This window comes from Poromitra crassiceps, assembly GCF_964638095.1.
Source record: "Poromitra crassiceps genome assembly, chromosome: 28".
NCBI classification, from domain to species: Eukaryota; Metazoa; Chordata; class Actinopteri; order Beryciformes; family Melamphaidae; genus Poromitra; species Poromitra crassiceps.
The window spans coordinates 3,517,894-3,537,001 of record NC_139651.1 but is presented as its reverse complement, the minus strand read 5'-3'; the positions used below and the strand labels follow the sequence as shown (position 1 = coordinate 3,537,001).

Here is a 19,108-nt window from a genome sequence, read left to right as displayed (position 1 = left end):
TCATTGGGCCGTGCGGACCTAAACAAGCCAAGTACAGAAATGCAACAAGGCGAGATTTTCCATGGTTCAAACCAACGCTTCAAACATTGAATCCACAAGAGTTTCAGCTTTTCATACACACCAAATTTATGCAATTCCAATACTGTTTAGTTAGCCCAGTATTCCAAAATATTAAAATCGAATAGGCAAAAAGAACACATTTTACGGCATGCAAAAAACTGCATGTTTTTTCATTCTCATCCTGATATCTTGAGGTGAGAGGTCAAGGGACCCCTTTGAAAATGGCCATGCATTTCTTCCCTTCGCCAAAATTTGGCCCAACTTCAGAACGTTATTTAACCGCCTTCCCGACAAATTGCCATGATATGATTGGTACCAATGGACGTGTTAGGTCTTCTAGTCTCAGAAGATACCAGTATATTCACTCAATTTATTTTATTTTATTTGTTTAATTGAATTTATTCAGCCAAATTCAGCGCATCTCAGTTGCACTGCACAGTTGCCTCTGGTGGAGGCAACACAATGAAACAAACTCTTTCAGAGGAGGAGGAGGAGGAAGAGGAGGCGGATTTCGATGCCCTGTATCTCCTGTACATCTGGCAGTGTCGACAATAAAACTTTAACTTTGACTTGAAGACTACTGTATGTATAATTTTGTGCATTATACAAGATGTTTGCATAATTGACAAAATGATCCAAAGTGTAGCTTTAGGAATGAGCCAGCTACAGTAAAGTGTGCCTCTGCTCTGCTGAAGAATGGGCTGCTGAAAAGCCGCTCACTGCTAAGTGAACCATCACTTCGCCCCGTGTGGCCGCTGGCCCAAACAGCAGCAGCAACATGACATCATGGCTGCTATGATAGTGATATGTGTTAAGACAAGTAGCCCGGCCCGGATGCCCCCCCCCCCTGACCCCGCCTCTCTTATCTTATCTGCTGTGTTAAAAGCCCAGATGAAAGAGAGGGAGTGGTGCTGCAGAGAGACAGAGAGGGGGCGAGAGACTTTGAGAGAGAGAGAGAGAGAGAACGGGAGAGAGAGAGAGAGTTTTTCCTGGCTGCATGTCACCAAAAATAGGAAAATTGGCTTCCCCCGGGTCAGTGATGTCACCGCAGACCCTGTGGTGCCAGAGAAAGAAGGAATCTTATGCTGGCGCTGCTGCTGCTGCTGCTGCTGTGTGCGTGTGTGCGTGTGCGTGTGTGTGTGTGTGTGTGTGTGTGTGTGTGTGTGTGTGTGCGTGTGCGCGCGCGTGTGTGTGTGTGTGTGTGTGTTTTAGGGGAGAGAAGGAATACCGTACAATGAGGTATTTATGTAAAATAATTCCAAATGAGTGTTTTGAAATTGCGCCCCTCCAAACCCGCGTGTCGTTGGACCCGATAGCCAAAATATCTATTATACAAATTCACAGAAACTGTTTTTCCTGGAGAGACGCTATAGGTGCCTCCGCCGAAAACATTTCTTGCAGTGTCAGTAAAAGCCGGCGCGCAGGAACCCACTCTAATTCCTCTGACAATGTTATTTATGCCCGGTCAACCAGAATTAACATTTCTGACATGCCTCCGCAGGTTCCATTTCACCCCTGCCTTCCAGAGCCGGATCACCGGCTGACCTTGTGGCCGGCGGAGCGAAACACTTTGCAAGTCTCCAGCCTCGCCGCGACGCGCCCGCACAGACAGGCTCCGCATTCGTTTGCTTTTGTCTGCCTCCCGCGTCCAGAGAGACAGAGCGAATCACTAGAGAGGAATAGACACATTAGCACTCCGCTAATAGTAGGGGTGGGGGAAAAAATCGATACACCACAGTATCGCGATATTTTGCCTGACGATATTGTATCGATATTTGGACGCCAAGTATCGATATTGCAAAAAAAAAAAAAAAAAATTTTTTGCAGGCCATGCCAGGCCACCGGGCTACTATAAACTTTAGTTCCAAGGCCAGCAGTAAACAAACGGTAGCATATTTTCATTTTGTTTTAACAGTAACAGTTTTGTCATAACAGTAATTTACAAATTCCCCAGTTACTGAATGGGCTGCACAAGATGTTTTGTGTAACTGAAGTGAAGTTGAAAAAAACTACATAAGTACAGTAGTCCACACACACATCCAGTTAAGGTGGACTGTAAGTAGACTGTAACAAACAGTTCAGTTTGTCAGGTGCATGCAACTATGACATGACTTTATGAAAGTTGTTGGTCTGTCTACTTGACAATGTTGCTGCAATAGAATGGTTGAAGTCAGATGTACAGACTGAAAAATTGTTCTTATATAAACCAGATGTTGACAAAGTTTTCCTTTGGGGACATCATTTGCAGTTGAAAAAGTAAGAAATCGCAATATATCGAGATATCGCAATATTCAATATATCGCAATATCGATATATCGCAATATCGAAAATATCGCAGTATCGCAATACTATCGTATCGTGACTCAAGTATCGTTTCAGTATCGTATCGTGAGCATCTGGTGATTCCCACCCCTAGCTAATAGGATGAAACTACCTTTTGTTGTCGGGCTCAGCCGGCCAACAGTCGGCAGTACCGCTGCAAAGTGGCCAAACGAAATGAGAAACAACTGTATCTGAAATCTGGATAGAGTGAGATAAACAACAGGCTGATTGTTGGTGCCAGCAGGTGATGTCACCGGTTGTACTCTAATGAAGGTGACATCACAGGGTGGGAGTTACACAGAGGCCATCATGGCCTCCGTCGCTCCTCCCTCTGGCCGTGATTGCCCCGAGATCCCTCAGGCCACCTCGGCAGCAGTGCCCTGCTACCTACCAGCCTGCTACTGTCGGTTGCTTTAAAAAGCGTCAGTGGTCTCAGTAGAACGTAGCCTGCCAGATCAGAGAATAAAGCATGCTTCATTCTTACCGATCATTCATTTAGGTCACCCTTCTATTTAGTATCGGCTCCTTTTATTCCTTTATTTTTCCATTCTTCGGTTATAATCCCAAATGGGATCACATAGTTGCACTTTGCCTGAGAAAGCCATGAAAACAGGTGCAAATCCTATTAGGTTGCTTCACACTGGATCTGCAGCAGAGTCTTCAGAGCTGATCAACAGATCTGCATCACTTGTTTGCTTGTAGCAGCTCATACAGAGTAAAAATAGCCAGCAGCTGAAATATCTCAGTGTGTCTGATGGGATTACAGGGAATGCATCGCTTCTTGATATCACTACGAGTCTGTCTGGATGTGGATGATGCCATCTGCTATTTATCAAGTCTGTTTCATGTGTTTTCAGTTGGCTGACTTCGATGTAGGTGTGTAGCGCACGTTGAGTCCACTCTTGCATTTCTTTGCCACATAGCTAGTAGCAACATGTAGCTACTGTAGCACCCCAAAGCACAAAACCTTTTATTTATCTACAATGTGTTAATATGGTGATAATTAGCGTGGTGTCACTGGACAAAGTGACACCTGCAATTTGTACCTGCAATCTATGGTCAGGTTCCAAACCTCTCAGCGCTCCCTTCGCTCCTCCACCAGTGCAGGTCGCCTCGCCCCTCCTTCGCTACGGGGGCTCAAAAGTCGCTCATCCCCGATCTCGACTCTTCTCGTCCCTGGCACCCCAATGGTGGAACGAGCTTCCACCTTCGGTCAGGACGGCTGAATCACTGCCGATCTTTCGGAAAAGACTAAAGACGCACTGTTTCAGGCTCCATCTGGGCCCTTCTTGATGTAACTTATTTCTCTCTCTTTCTAAAAAAAAAAAAAAAAAAAAAAAAACTAACCTAAACTTGTACCACTAACCTAAACTTGTACCACTGTTCCTTCAGAAGTTGTAGTTGTCATAGATTGTGCTCCATAGTTGATTGCTCTATTACTGACAAAAATGTGTTATTGTAAGTCGCTTTGGATAAAAGCGTCTGCCAAATGATGTAATGTAATGTAATGTAATGTAACAAAAATGCTAGAGAGAAATGCATATTAAGATATAACCCCCCCCCATCAAAAAAATCTGACATCCTTCTCCAGTGTGAAAATGACAGAAATAAGTTACTTGGTACTGTATATATAGGCTACACTTATTGGTATCAGGTTTTTTATACTGGGGGATTTCTATGATATTGTTTGGTATGTTCCTGTATCGATACCAGTACATCCCTATTATATACTGTGTTTCCATATACAATTTTTATTTAAAAAATATCCTCTATCTCTATAGAAGAAGTGAGTTGTAGTGTGAGCAGCACTGCTGGCTGTTCACAGCTTCACCTACACAAACTCAAACTGCAGGAAGTCCAAGACGTCACCGTACAGGAAACACTCTTTGATTGACAGGTGGTCTGCGGGAAGCGCAGTGCAGAAACACTACAGCAACGAGTGCTGAGCAACAAAGATGGAGGGGTAGAGAGAAACAAAACAAAACAAGGAGGACCACTTGAAGAACAAATAGATTTTGAAACTAGCCTGAGAATATGTCTGAAGGTGTTCATGCTTGCAGATTCGCTCAGCAGCTGCGAGCTGTGAAATCTGTCTGGTTCATGTGGCTGGAAGGTTGGACTCCGGACTCATTAGAAGTGATTAAGCTCATTCCCTGGTTGATTGCATCGGAGGTCTCACACTAGGAGAGCGGGCCTCAAAATACCATGGAGAAGAAGTGCAAAAACCAACTGCAAGCGGCCTTGATCGACATTAAAGGAACACTTTGTCCATTTTCAACCAGCTTTGTATCATTAGAACATCAGTAGTATATCAGAAAACTGTAAACGGTTTTGAAGTCTGTCATTTAATTTGACAGTTATTGAGTGTTAAAGTGTGGACCAGTGACATCACTGGTCCACACTAACTCAAATTAATAACTCATTAAGTCAAATCAACTCTCAATAACTGTCAAACTATTCATCATTCATCTAGTTTGACAGTTATTGAGAGTTGATTTGAGTTAATGAGTTATTCATTTGAGTTAGTGTGGACCAGTGATGTCACTGGTCCACACTTTAACACTCAATAACTGTCAAATTAAATGACAGACTTCAAACCCGTTTACAGTTTTCTGATATACTACTGATGTTCTAATGATACAAAGCTGGTTGAAAATGAGCAGAGTGTTCCTTTAACTGTTCAGCTGTTTATGGTGCCTGTGAGCACTGTGTGTTTACTGACCCACAGCACACACACACTCTCCACACACAGTCTCCACTTGAGACGTGACAATGACATCATGTATAGCAACCGGACAAATAATAACAACCCTTAAATGATCTAATCATGGCTCCGGAGGAAAGCTGTGGACATTGAATCACATGGATGGAAGAGAAGGTCGGATCTGGCAAGATAGTTAGAAGACAGAATGTAACACATGACACATTCAAAGATAGCTTTAGGTCAGAACGTCCACCAACACCATTGGCTGTGCTTGAATTTGAATGTCGAGAAGTCCGAAATCCCTTCGATCTCACTGTTATTCTATTTTCTCTGTCCAGTTCTCGCTCTTCTTACACGATGGCTCTTGTTGCTTGGTGATGAATGAATTGAAGCTCAGTCTGAGGATAAGAGTTTCAGCTAAAAGCCTCAAATGAAATGTGCAAATGCATGTTGGCGTTGTATAGAAATCTCGCCCCCCCCGACAGGACTGAACTGAGAATTGATTATTATAATTTCCTCGTAGCACTGCTATACTGTCCAATTATTCCACTGCAGAGTAAGGAGGGCTGATCACCGTTTCGTTTTCTGTCTCTCTCCGTTACTGTCCAGCACTGCGAGAGAAATCACGTTCAGGCCACGTTCAGGATCCTCCCAGACAGTGACGCTGACGGGCTGTGGCACGCAGTGGCAGCCCTGTGGCACGGGGCACCGCAGCAGCGGTTGCTGCGGGTGTTTTGCGACACCCATACTTTGACAGAAAAAATGATTCCATCCCGAGGTACGTAGTCACAAAACCGAGTAGCCTGGGAACCTGATCAATCTGCCAGCTCATATATTATTTTGCTCTGATTCGCATTTTCGCGAATTGGTCTGGCGATGTTCCTCATACATGAAAGCATGAGCTCCCCGGGCATCAAAACACATTGGTGAAGTTAGATTGAACGACCATCCAGCCACATTTGACCAACCTACCAGGCCAGGGAAGAGGAAACAGTTAGGTGCGTGCAGATCGGTGCTTCTGTCACTCGTCGGGTGTGTAAAGGGTGAATTTTTCTTCTGTGTTATTTCAAAATGTGCAAAATCATAACCTTCTTGGCGGAAGTGATTACATAAAATGAATGAAGAACCTAACTGATTGTGATATGATCGTGGTAATGATTTCAACCATATCGCCGAGCCCGTACACCCTGTTTGTTCTGATCTCTCTTCTCTCCCTCCCCTCTCTCTCTCTCTCTCTCCTCCCCACATTCTCTCCCTTTCTATCCCCCTCCCCTCTATTCTGTCCCCCTTCTCCCCCCTCTATCTCCCTCTCTCTCTCTAAGATTGTTCAATCCTGTTTATTGACAGTGCTTAGCTAGACTTAGCTAGACATATTATCCGTAAAGCCCTCTGAGACATGCTTGGGAATTAGGGCTATACAATAAACTTGACTTAACTTAAATGCTACAGGCTGCCACTGCATCCCACTGCCTTCCACTGATGCCACAGGCTTCCCCTGAGGTGCCACAGCCTGCCAGTGCCACTGAGGAAGATTGCCTTACTGTTTTCAAGCGGGTTAAAAGTTTAAAACCACGATGTTTATGAATGTGACCTCTTGTGGTCGTGTGAGTAAGTGCACGCATAGCTGGATGGATAGCAGGCCAGTATCTGTCACTGAGTTTGAGTCATTCCATTGTTTTCGACAAAATGATGACGTCATTCGTAGGTTTTAGATTTCAAAATCCCGGATGATTGCATCCTGTAAATGTTGCTTGTTCTTTGAAATGCAGCCCACAAATATAATTAATAACCTCAACAGCAACGCCACACTCTACTTGCGCAAGCTGTGCTACAGGCCAACAGTCATTATGTGGGGACAGATGTCATATTTTTCAAATTGCAGATTATCTTATTTTGGAAAGAAGAAACCGTTTGTTCCCAATTTTGATGCCAAAACGTCAGCGGGCTCCTGATCCAGCGACCTCCGCTCGTTGCTCTGGCTTGCCGCGTTGGAAAAGGCTTGTGCATCTCTTCTGTTTGAGACACGATGATTTGATGCAGTACCGGCTCTGACAGACATGTGAGAGACGATGATTTGATGCAGTACCGGCTCTGACAGACAGATGGATCTGATTACAATGTGTGGCAGGGGCGATTTTACACCGAGTCGGCGCAAAGCTGCAACGCCTACAGCAAATGAATTCTACCCAGGTCTCCGCCTAGGAGTTCACCTCACTGAGCAAGCGCTGAGCGGGGGCACGGTGGCTCAGTGGTAGAGCTGTCGCCTCACAGTCAGAAGGTCCTGAGTTCGATTCTCGCCTGGGACACTGTGGGCGCTGTGGTTGTGTTCCCCCCATATATTCAGCGCCTACTGCCCAGGTGGGTTATCTCGTCGTAACGGCCTTTCTCTCTGTGTGGATTTTGCATGTTCTCCCCGTGCTCCCCCAGGGGGTTCCTCCGTATATAACCCCCCCCCCACCAAAAACATGCAGAAGATCAGATCATCATCGTCATCCGACCAGTGACGACAACATCCGAAGTTGGTCCCCGGGCGCTGTACGAGAAAGCGACCACTGCTCCTGGCCTGCCCCCCGGAGGAAAGGACATGCCTGGATGGGTTAAATGCAGAGGACACTTTTCACCGGCCACCGTCAGCATGAGTGTGTTGTGGCCGCATGCATGTGTTGTGGTGTTCGTGTGACAATAAAAGACGGGCTTGTCTCGTTACGAGAGTTTTTTTTTTGATACTGCTGCCCATGTCACAATGACAACAAGTTAAAGTGGGATAGCACTGCTGAATTTTCACACAAGACTACTGTAAGTTAGATCAAAAAAGAAAGAAAAAACTTTACTGGGGTGCAGACTTTATCATACCTGCCAACACTTCACAGATATATTGTCATCGATATTTTTAACCTTTTCTCCTGCTGTGCTCCCGATTGCTAATTTATCTCGTTAATCTCCCGGTTTCAAAGTGATACAAATCAAATGGCTGTTCCTCAGTAGCCTATATAGTACTAGTAGGTAGCACATCTTGATGGGTTTAATGTGAAGTTTCTGGTATCATACTCGAAGAGCATGCATTGGTACCAGCCATGTCATGCTAGCTTGTTGGCAAGGAGGTGCAATAATGCTCCAAAGTTAGGCACAATTTTGGCGAGGAGAAAAACTGGCATGGCCATTTTTTTCCTATTGCCCCATCAGAATTTTTAACTGCCCCCTCAGTCACTTCATCCTGGACGCGGGCCTGCCTCTCACCTCAAGATGAGGTAGGCAGGTGTGCTGTACTCTCTTCAGCCAGCAGGTGTGCTGTACTCTCTTCAGCCAGCAGGTGTGCTGTACTCTCTTCAGCCAGCAGGTGTGCTGTACTCTCTTCAGCCAGCAGGTGTGCTGTACTACTCTCTTCAGCCAGCAGGTGTGCTGTACTACTCTCTTCCTTTTTCCACACAACACGCCTGTGAGAGCTCTCTCTAATGGAGGCAAATGGATTACATATCAATGTGATGCTGACTGACACCAAAGTAATGGCTTGTGTCACCATCGTTCAGTTAAGTCGTGGAACCGGATTGGTGCTTGGTATATCATCAGCTGATGGGTAAAATGTCCAGGGAAGAAGAATCAGTGGTGAAGTGCTGTCAGTGCATCCATACAGACGGTGCCTACAGAGCATCCAGCCTGAGGCGCACTGAGGCGCACTGAGGCGCCTCTGTTGGGGCTCCGCTCCGCACGTCCTGCAGGTTTATTGGGCAGGCGAAGGGCTCGCTGGCCTGCTTCCAGCTGTTTCGATGAAACCCCCCGGGCTCATTACCTGGATGACAGGTGCCAAAGAAGGACACGCGCGCGCGCACACGCACGCACGCACGCACGCACGCACACACACACACACACACACACACACACACACACACACACACACACACACACACACACACACACACACACACACACACACACACACACACACACACACACACACACACACACACACACACACACACAGCTCTGTCCTGGCTCCTAGCTGCAGCCCGGCCAAAGCAAACAGCTAAGCAAGAGACTGACAGCTCTGGTTTGCCTGAGACCACTTGCCTCATCACGCTCCGTTTACGGCCAGGGATACATATACACACACACACACACACACACACACACGCACATGCGCACACACACACACACACACACACACACACACACACAAATCGCAAAAATCATTTGTGTGTTTTTTCTTCTTTTGGCAAAACACCATTAAATATTCATTGGGTTGCTGCCAAAAAAAATTGAGGAGAGGATTTGCGAAATCCTCCCACGGAAGCCCCACACATTACTCACAAATCAAACAGGCAATTACTGTAAGCAGACATAAGCACTTTACACAAACAGCATAAATCATTTTCTGCGTCCTAATCAACATTTAATCCCTGGTTTCTCGGGAAGGGGGGGGGAGCCTTAATATGAAATCCACACACATAGCCTTAATATCAAATCCACACACATAGCCTTAATAATGAATGAAATTGAATGAGTGACAGGTCGTAGCACCCAATGAGAGAGCGGTTAGAAAAATGGGCTGCGCCTTCCATGCCGTCACTGATCGCAAAGTCGTTAGTTACTGATTGGTCATTGGTGAAGACTGAATCCACCACTGGCCAATCACTGGCCAAGTGAACGGTTCACTGGCCGACCCCAGCTGGCTTGAGGGGAAGCGTCCCAGACCCAGAGAGAGATCTGCAGCAGTAACGTAGTGTATCAGCGTAAGAACCCTCATGGGGTCTGGCGTTGAGACTAAAGCCGTGTTCACACCAAGATATTTATTTTTCGCTCTGTCGCTTGATTCAACCCTTTGGAATCGCTCTGTCGCTCTGTTTAAATCGCTCATCAACAGGCACAAGAATTGACGGACATGTGGGGGCTGTAACGTTACGCAATGTCATGATATTTGTCCACTACGAGCCACCGTCATTGTTTACAAGCTAAAGCCTATCAGCGTGCTCCTAATGCGAGCTCCATACCGGTAGTACAGACTTCACTTCATGTCAGCTGTCAGCCTGTCAATGCGGTTTGTTGCCACACAATAAACCAGCGGTTTGTTCCAAGCCAGTGTGATCCTTGACTCACTCTCACACGGCAGCCAATCAGCGTTGAACAGCGAGCGACTGATACCAGCGTATTTTCGCTCGAGTTGGGATATTTCATCTCGGGCGACGAGCGAATTTTCTCCCTATCGCTCTGTCTCTGCCGCTCGGACGCCCAGCGATTTTTCTCCCAGGCGAATATACGCTCAACCGCTCGTTTGCATTGACTTTGTATGTAAACTCGACGCCAGCGAAAAACTTTAATAGGTCGGTGTGAACACACCTTAAGACTCTGGTGACAAATGCTGAGTGAGCTGAGAAACAGCCAAGGAGAGGAGGCATCTTCCTGGATCCTGTCTTGACTTCCTCCTCCACGGCACACTTACCATTCTCCCCCAGAGACATCTCACACATCAGCCCAATCTAATCAAGTACCGGCTCCGAGATGAACCGCAAGACAACCGTGTCCGACCAGCAGCACGGATAGAATGTCAATGTTTTCAGTAAGAAACTTAACCGCTCAGACAAGAATCTAGAGCTGAATTTACTTTTTGCAGTTGAGCTATATAGGCTACTTCTTGAATCTGTCTCTTTCCTATTGCTTTAACGACGCATGTAGAGCGATTCAGCATACGGCAGGCTAACTTCAATACATGCTGTTTGCGTACTATGCATGCAATGCTTGCAGCACACGTGTCTTCAGCCTTTTTAAATAAAGTTTACTGTCACGTGACCAGATGCTGGTCACTCCTCCCCTTCCCCTGAGCACACGGTAAGCACATGCTCAATCCCTCCCGTCCACGGGGGGGCACTGTAGGCAAAGTGCAACAGGGTCGTGGAGACTTTGGTCTGGAACAAAGCACCGCCGTTAGAGAAGAGGAAGCTGCTGGTGGAGCTAATACATCACTGTTGCGTGGGCCAAGGTGAGAAGTGCCAAGGTATACCAAAACACTCAAGTTAATCATGGACAACGGATGAACTGGGACACACAGAGGAAGAAGCTAAGCTAGAAAGAACTTTTTACTTTTATTTATTCAGAGGAGTCTCACTGAGAGCAATGCTCTCTTTTTCAGGAGCGCCCTGTTCACATTCACACACACATTCATAGAAGTTGACCCAGTACAACCTCATTCTGATCTGCTGGCCACTGAGCAGCTCCACTAGTGGTTGGGGTTAAGGGCCAGGGGCAGCAAGCCCTGCCTTTACCACTTTCCCCACCCAGATTTACCCTGCTGGTCTCGGGGATTGAACCGACGACCTTGTGGTCACAAGCTCGCTTCTCTAACCGTTGATCCAGGGTTTGAGTGATAACCTGAGAGAGCTGGCAACCAAATGGTAAGAATGGCACTGTATCATGGCTGTGAATAATGTTCCAGGTAGAGTCGCTGTCCAGTGCTGAAGTCTGTCAGTTACACTGCCCAGTGCTCGCTTTCATGGATCATAAGAACTGTGTTACTAAACAAATACAAATAACGTGTTTTCTTTCTTACCGACACCCAATCAACCAACATCAAATTCAATTGCAATAGCTGGGTTTGAACCAGTAGAGGGCAGCCTCCATGCGTATATATAACAATCTGTAAAGTTTGTGCTAAAATGTATTTGGACATCAATCCATCGACAACACTACTAAATACCAAAATACGGTGAAAAAAGGTGTTTTGAGGGTTTAGTTATGCTTTAATTGTTTTAACTAACGGTCAATTCATATCTTTCTTGTTCATCTACTAGGTCCGCAGCTGCTTTTGGTTGGTGCAGCATCCTGAAGAAGTAGGCAGTAGTAGACACTACCTCTCCAAATGGCTTCCACCCACTTTCACTCAGACACTAGCTGTGTTTCCATTACAGTTTTTCGCAAAATAATTGCGATATTTCTACAACTTCGACAATGTACAATTGCGACTTGTAGGCGTTTCCATTGAAGTTGAGTTTGGACTGACGGCGCACACACCTGAACGCAATTCCCCGTTGCAGCAGCTGCCACAGTGATTACGCACGGGGATCTGCCCCATATCCCGTCCCCTGCATGCTCAAATCCAACCAATGGTCAATGCAAATGACAACATGAAGTTACAACGCATATAAACGAGCCTGATTATCAATTCAAAAGAAAATGAGTGTCAACATGTTGCTGGCTGCGGTGAATGCAGTGAGCGCGAGAGGCAGAGGAAAAAAGGTAGCCTACAACTGCGCGCACACAGACAGGCAGCCTGTCACCATGGACCGATTTCTGTCATTAAACATGATCTATTTTCCCCGGCTCTGCTTTTGCACAACACTCGTCTTTCTGCTAGGTAGCGTTGCTTCAAAGTTTTCCACTTGCTGCGAAGGTTTTGCCACGGCTTATCAAACCCTTTCTTCCTCATTTCCTTTCATTTTCCGCTCCTTTTCCAAAGGAGAAGATGGGTCACATGACATGCAAATGCAAAAAATGTGTTTCCATTACACTTTTGTGATAAACTGCTATATCGACACGTCTGAAAAACCACCTCATGAGAGCGCAAAAACTTTTTGCGATATTTGGGAGGTTTTTCGAAATTCACGTGTTTCCATTACCCAATTTCTATTGCGATATTTAGATTTTGCGCATTTCTGAGGGTAATGGAAACATGACTACTATCTCACAAAAAATATATATATTCTTTTTCCTCTTCCATAAAATCCTCTCTTTCTTCAAAACTAGCTACTCTCTGACACCCGCCCCCTCACCTGGTAAACAACACAAAAAAACAATACAGTCCTTACAAGCTGCTACAACCATCATCTACGTAACTCTTATTCAGCTATCACAAAGCTGTGAGCATCCATACTCTCTCTGCTGTAGGAGTGTACGTGCACCACCCACAATGCTGCTGACATACATATCTATCTCTGCTGTAGGAGTGTACGTGCACCACCCACAATGCTGCTGACATACATATCTATTGTACGCGCACCACCCACAATGCTGCTGACATACATATCTATTGTCTCAGCCTCCATAACACAAGTTAAGCCACCGAGGAGCGTTTTCATTCATTTTTAACGACATTATCGAGGTACTATAATTAGCGTCACACACTGCGGGTTCTTTCTTCTCCCCTGGACACTTTTTCTAATTGCCCTTTGCTCAAAGAGCTGTTGAGATATCAACAGCCTGCAAAATAGCAATTTTGCTCTTCATTGACTTTTAATTATATTTCAGCTCCTAAGCAGCAAACAATCTGTTCGTACCTGAGGGAATTAGTGCAGGGTACTTGAGTTTGAATTCTGTGCGCGCGCGTGTGTGAGAGAGGGGAAATTAGTGCGATGTACTTGATTTTGAATGCGTGCGTGTGTGTGCATGTGTGTTGTGTGTGTGTGAGAAAGAGAGACACACAGAGAGGGGGGGGGGGGGGGGGTTAGTGATCCATACATCGATCAATACATGCTCTATTGATCCTGATCTATATAAATGACCAGTACAGGTTGTTGCAGGTTTATGTAGGTCAGTTGGCAACAGACCAGTGACTGACAGTGTCTCAACTGATTGCTACACATTCCCCTCCCTCACATGTGTAGAGGGGAGGAAGCAGCCAGAGCACAGACCAAGCTGCTCAAAGACTTTGTGCCTCCATTTGGTCCAAATCCCCTCCTTTTCCCCTTTTTTAGTATGCATTTTTTTTATAGGAATTAAAGTTGATATTTTTATACTTGAAGACCCAAGTCCGCCTGTTCTGTATTCGCACCACACAGGTGCATGTACAAAAACAGCCCAGGAACACATTTTTATGTTTAAAGGAACAGCTCACCCAAAAATGAAAATGCTGTCATCCTCCTCCCCCCTCATGCCAGGTGAGAAACACAGGTGGAGTCTGTTCATAATAACAACACACAGGGAGGTTTCCAGCACAGGTGGAGTCTGTTCATATAACAACACACAGGGAAGTTTCCAGCACAACTCCAGAGAAAACCACTTCAGTACAGTACAACTGAAGTCGATGATGACTTGGTTTTCACTTCACTTTTGCTGGCAACTGGACCTTTGCGACGCAGCTGGATTGGCTGTACAGCACATCCCCAGCCTATAGCCAAGCTCTCTCTCTCTCTCTGAGCGGTACTAATACATCACCTCTGAGCCAATAGGCAGTACTCCCGATAGCCGCGCAAAGAGTCCAGGCTCCACGGCGCTGCCAAGAGATGTAATACCCCCAAAGCTTTTGCGAGATGTCATACAAGGTTACAATACGAAAGTTCTTAACGCAGGCGGCTACGTCTCTGTTTAGCTCATCTCTGAGCCTTGACGGTGACAAGCGCTGAATGATGTGCCGTTTGGACTCGTACAGTACGGAAAGAAGCGAGTCCAGGGTTCTGGAGGACGCTCCCCGAGGCAATATAGCCTATCTGTGGCTCGTTCTGGATGTGAGAAAAGGATGCTGGGAGTTGTGTGAAAATTGGCAGCGAACGTGGTGTGGAGATGCATAGTTCAAGTTACATTTCCTGCCTATAATACATCTTTCACTTGTTTTTTATTATTCCGATATTTCTCCATAAAGAACGAATGTAATTTGTAGATAGTGAGTTTCTGCTGTACACTGTGGGCGCACAGCACCGTAGTAAAAAATCAATTGAAAAATAAGCAATTTGTTGATTACTTACTGACTGTGACTTCCGGCTAAAAACAAGAAAAAGAAAAAAGCCGGCTGCTCCAATATCATCTAACTCTGAATTAACTAATCATTTTGCCAATTGGCATGTAACATACCAAATAAAAGCAAACGGCAATGTCTAAGAATGCAACGCCATGTAATGCCTGGCTCGTTAATTCTCGCATTCCAGGGAATTACGTTGACGTCTGCAGGTCTTATAGACGTAAGTGGCTCACGCTGCGCTCGGGAGGAGAGAAAACCATCTGAAGCTTTCTTTGTTGGAGTTCCGGGTATGTTTTTACAAGAAAGTGCTCGTCATTGTACGACGATAACGTTTATCTGACCTGACCTGATCATTTGTATTTGGCGCCGTGACCCAGAGATGGGGACTTGGACTTGAGACTTGGACTTGAGTCGCACTTAAGTCTCACTCACAGTGACTTGAGACTTGACTTGAGACTCGTCCTCAAAGACTTGAGACTTGACTTGCACTTGAGTTTTGGGACTTGTGAACAATCATTTTTTATTTTCTTTATTTTTTTTGGTGCATTAACATTAAGGAAATCTATACTGTTGTCATCCAATCAATGCTGATAATGTATGCTAATAGATAAAGGAGTGAGGATAATACAGTACATGCTTTGAATTCCTTAGTTTTAGCTATGCAGTGTTCTAAGCAGACCGGATGACATGTTACAGATGATAGAACGCTCATCCATAAGAGACTTGAGACTTGACTTGGACTTGCCCCTCAAAGACTTGAGACTTGACTTGAACTTGCCCCTCAAAGACTTGAGACTTGACTTGGACTTTCCCCTCAAAGACTTGAGACTTGACTTGGACTTGCCCCTCAAAGACTTGAGACTTGACTTGGACTTGCCCCTCAAAGACTTGAGACTTGACTTGGACTTGCCCCTCAAAGACTTGAGACTTGACTTGGACTTTCCCCTCAAAGACTTGAGACTTGACTTGGACTTGAGCTCAAAGACTTGAGACTTGACTTGGACTTGCCCCTCAAAGACTTGAGACTTGACTTGGACTTGAGCTCAAAGACTTGAGACTTGACTTGGACTTGCCCCTCAAAGACTTGAGACTTGACTTGGACTTGAGCTCAAAGACTTGAGACTTGACTTGGACTTGCCCCTCAAAGACTTGAGACTTGACTTGGACTTGAGCTCAAAGACTTGAGACTTGACTTGGACTTGCAAAAATGGACTTGTGAGCATCTCTGCGGCGTGACCCGCCGGAAGTGTTAACACGACCCGGAAAATAATTTGGCCCACCGTTATGAACATAAGGTGAATGAGAAGGGGTTAACAGTTTGTGATCTCCCCTCCGCGCACGTAGGCCACCCACTCGCCATCCGTCATCGGTGCCGGTCCAAACATTTGCTCAGAGTCCTGTTTCCTCGGAGCGCCGGCCGGGGTATGCAGCGCTGCAGCCAGCTAAGTCCCCCGCTGCTAATTTGTCCTGCAATAAGTCTCAAGGCCGGGGCCCAAACGTAAACTGTGTTTGTGAGAAATAGGGAGTCTCTCGCCGTAAATCACTTGTGTCTGTGTGCGAGACGGGGGAGCCTTGAGGTAATCGTTGTCATTCCCTCTCGCTCGCAGGCTACAGCGACCGGCCTCATGGCTGTTTCCTATGGAACCTGACTTCTTGTCAGCTTGTTGATGATCATCCGAAGAAGGTATAAAAGGCTGCGTCGTCGTCGGACCATCATACGTTATCCATCTAGCTATTAGTGATAATGGAGTCAGGGGTTTATCATGTCATCTTAATCAGTGTTATCTGAGTTATTCTGCCCTGTTATCTCTCTGCTCCCCTGACAGGAGCAAAACGCTCTCTAAGGGCACGGGGGATGCAAGATTCCCGAAAGCAATCGTCGAGAACACAGTTAATTACAGCAATTTCTTAAAATATGTTACTAAATACTTACTTTTTCTTGATGGAGAAAAAGTGATAGCTTTAAAAAGACATTATTCTAATAAGGTTTTAACGGAGCGACTGCGACAAATGGCTGTACTGCGAGGTTTTTCAGCGCTACGGTAACATTCATTGTTATTTTATATTAACCTCAAAGTCTTGATGAGAATCAAACATCGACACATGAGTGTAATTATCATGCCGGATTTCAGCACATCTTGTCTCTCAGCCTTTCTCAAAAGTGGAATTAACTATAGGGGAAGTGCCTCTTTATCACTGAAGAAGACAGTGTTTGTTACAATTGTAACATTGTAACATTGTAAGAAGACACTGTTTGTTACAATTGTAACATTGTAGTATTGTAAGAAGACACTGTTTGTTGTCTCCATTGGGATCCATTCATTTTCAGAGTGTGACGGCTGTGTGTCCGGCTCCCACATCTGAACGTTCCCAGGTGTTTCTCATGTTTCTCACGTACAGTTGGAGAGCTGCTGCATGTCATTACTTCTCGTTGAACTCGTACTCGCGTTCGGTCGGTGAGTAAGTGACTGAATTCACGTGACTAAAATCTCAATTCAAAAGGCCGTTTTCTTCCGTTTTCTTCAACAGGCTGTGAGGCTATGACGACTACATCAGTTGACAGCGAGCCCAGTCGTGCTGCGAGTATCAGGCAGATCTCTGCTCTTAGCCATCTGTCTTAGTCGACGCGTCCACGGCTGAGCAGCACTTGACCCGCTGGTTTTACATTTCACGACAACAACGCCGACGAGCTGTCCGTCACACAGACGTACGCCGCGGACAAGTGGAAATGTGATACGGTCTACTGCCAGTGCTCTGCTGAACATTTGGATTGCCAAACGAGTCGGTGAGCGATTGGTTGGAACACGTGTGTTTAGTGGTAGTAGAAAACATTGCAATTTGTGGCACAACACAGTACCTGAAGACACGTAAAGACATGTTAAAATGACAGACAGATCATCTGGAGTACTCAAACAGCATTACAGCAATAATAAAAAATCATCTGTAACGACCAGGCATGGTTTAAAATGCATATCTATAAGACAAATCATCTATAGAAGCAGAAGGCATGTCCATAATATCTATAATAGAATCATGTTTATGATTATGTTTATGTTATATGGTGCAGGATCTATAAGAGCCATGACTTTGACAACATGCTGTGAAGACTCTGGCTTCTCTGCGGGCCTGCGAGACGTCCTGCAGGATGGCAGTCGGCACAGAAACAAGACAATTATAGTGCGAGATGCTGATGATACGGAAACACATCTTTCCCCCACTGCAGAGCCACAGCCTTGTCCTCGGCTACAGCACAGCCTCTGTGTCTGTTACTGCTGTGTTACAGCACAGACTCTGTGCCTGTTACTACTGTGTTACAGCACAGACTCTGTGCATGTTACTGCTGTGTTACAGCACAGACTCTGTGTCTGTTACTGCTGTGTTACAGCACAGACTCTGTGTCTGTTACTGCTGTGTTACAGCACAGACTCTGTGCCTGTTACTGCTGTTACAGCACAGACTCTGTGTCTGTTACTGCTGTGTTACAGCACAGACTCTGTGTCTGTTACTGCTGTTACAGCACAGACTCTGTGTCTGTTACTGCTGTTACAGCACAGACTCTGTGTCTGTTACTGCTGTTACAGCACAGACTCTGTGCATGTTACTGCTGTGTTACAGCACAGACTCTGTGCCTGTTACTGCTGTTACAGCACAGACTCTGTGTCTGTTACTGCTGTGTTACAGCACAGACTCTGTGTCTGTTACTGCTGTTACAGCACAGACTCTGTGTCTGTTACTGCTGTTACAGCACAGACTCTGTGTCTGTTACTGCTGTTACAGCACAGACTCTGTGTCTGTTACTGCTGTGTTACAGCACAGACTCTGTGCATGTTACTGCTGTGTTACAGCACAGACTCTGTGCATGTTACTGCTGTGTTACAGCACAGCCTCTGTGTCTGTTACTGCTGAGTTACAGCACAGACTCTGTGCATGTTACTGCTGTGTTACAGCACAGACTCTGTGCATGTTACTGCTGTGTTACAGCACAGCCTCTGTGCATGTTACTGCTGTGTTACAGCACAGCCTCTGTGCATGTTACTGCTGTGTTACAGCACAGCCTCTGTGCATGTTACTGCTGTGTTACAGCACAGCCTCTGTGCATGTTACTGCTGTGTTACAGCACAGCCTCTGTGCATGTTACTGCTGTTACAGCACAGCCTCTGTGCATGTTACTGCTGTGTTAGCACAGCCTCTGTGCATGTTACTGCTGTTACAGCACAGCCTCTGTGCATGTTACTGCTGTGTTACAGCACAGACTCTGTGCATGTTACTGCTGTGTTACAGCACAGACTCTGTGCATGTTACTGCTGTTACAGCACAGCCTCTGTGCATGTTACTGCTGTGTTACAGCACAGCCTCTGTGCATG

The 19,108-nt window shown here is 45.7% G+C and overlaps 1 protein-coding gene across 1 annotated transcript in view; it reads right to left on the bottom strand.

Moving 5' to 3' along the window:
• adamtsl3 (ADAMTS-like 3) overlaps positions 1 to 19,108 on the bottom strand; it is a gene marked incomplete at its 5' end in the record, with an annotated part of 209,171 nt that overhangs the window by 121,043 nt on the left and 69,020 nt on the right. The gene's annotated exons all lie outside the window — the stretch shown is intronic.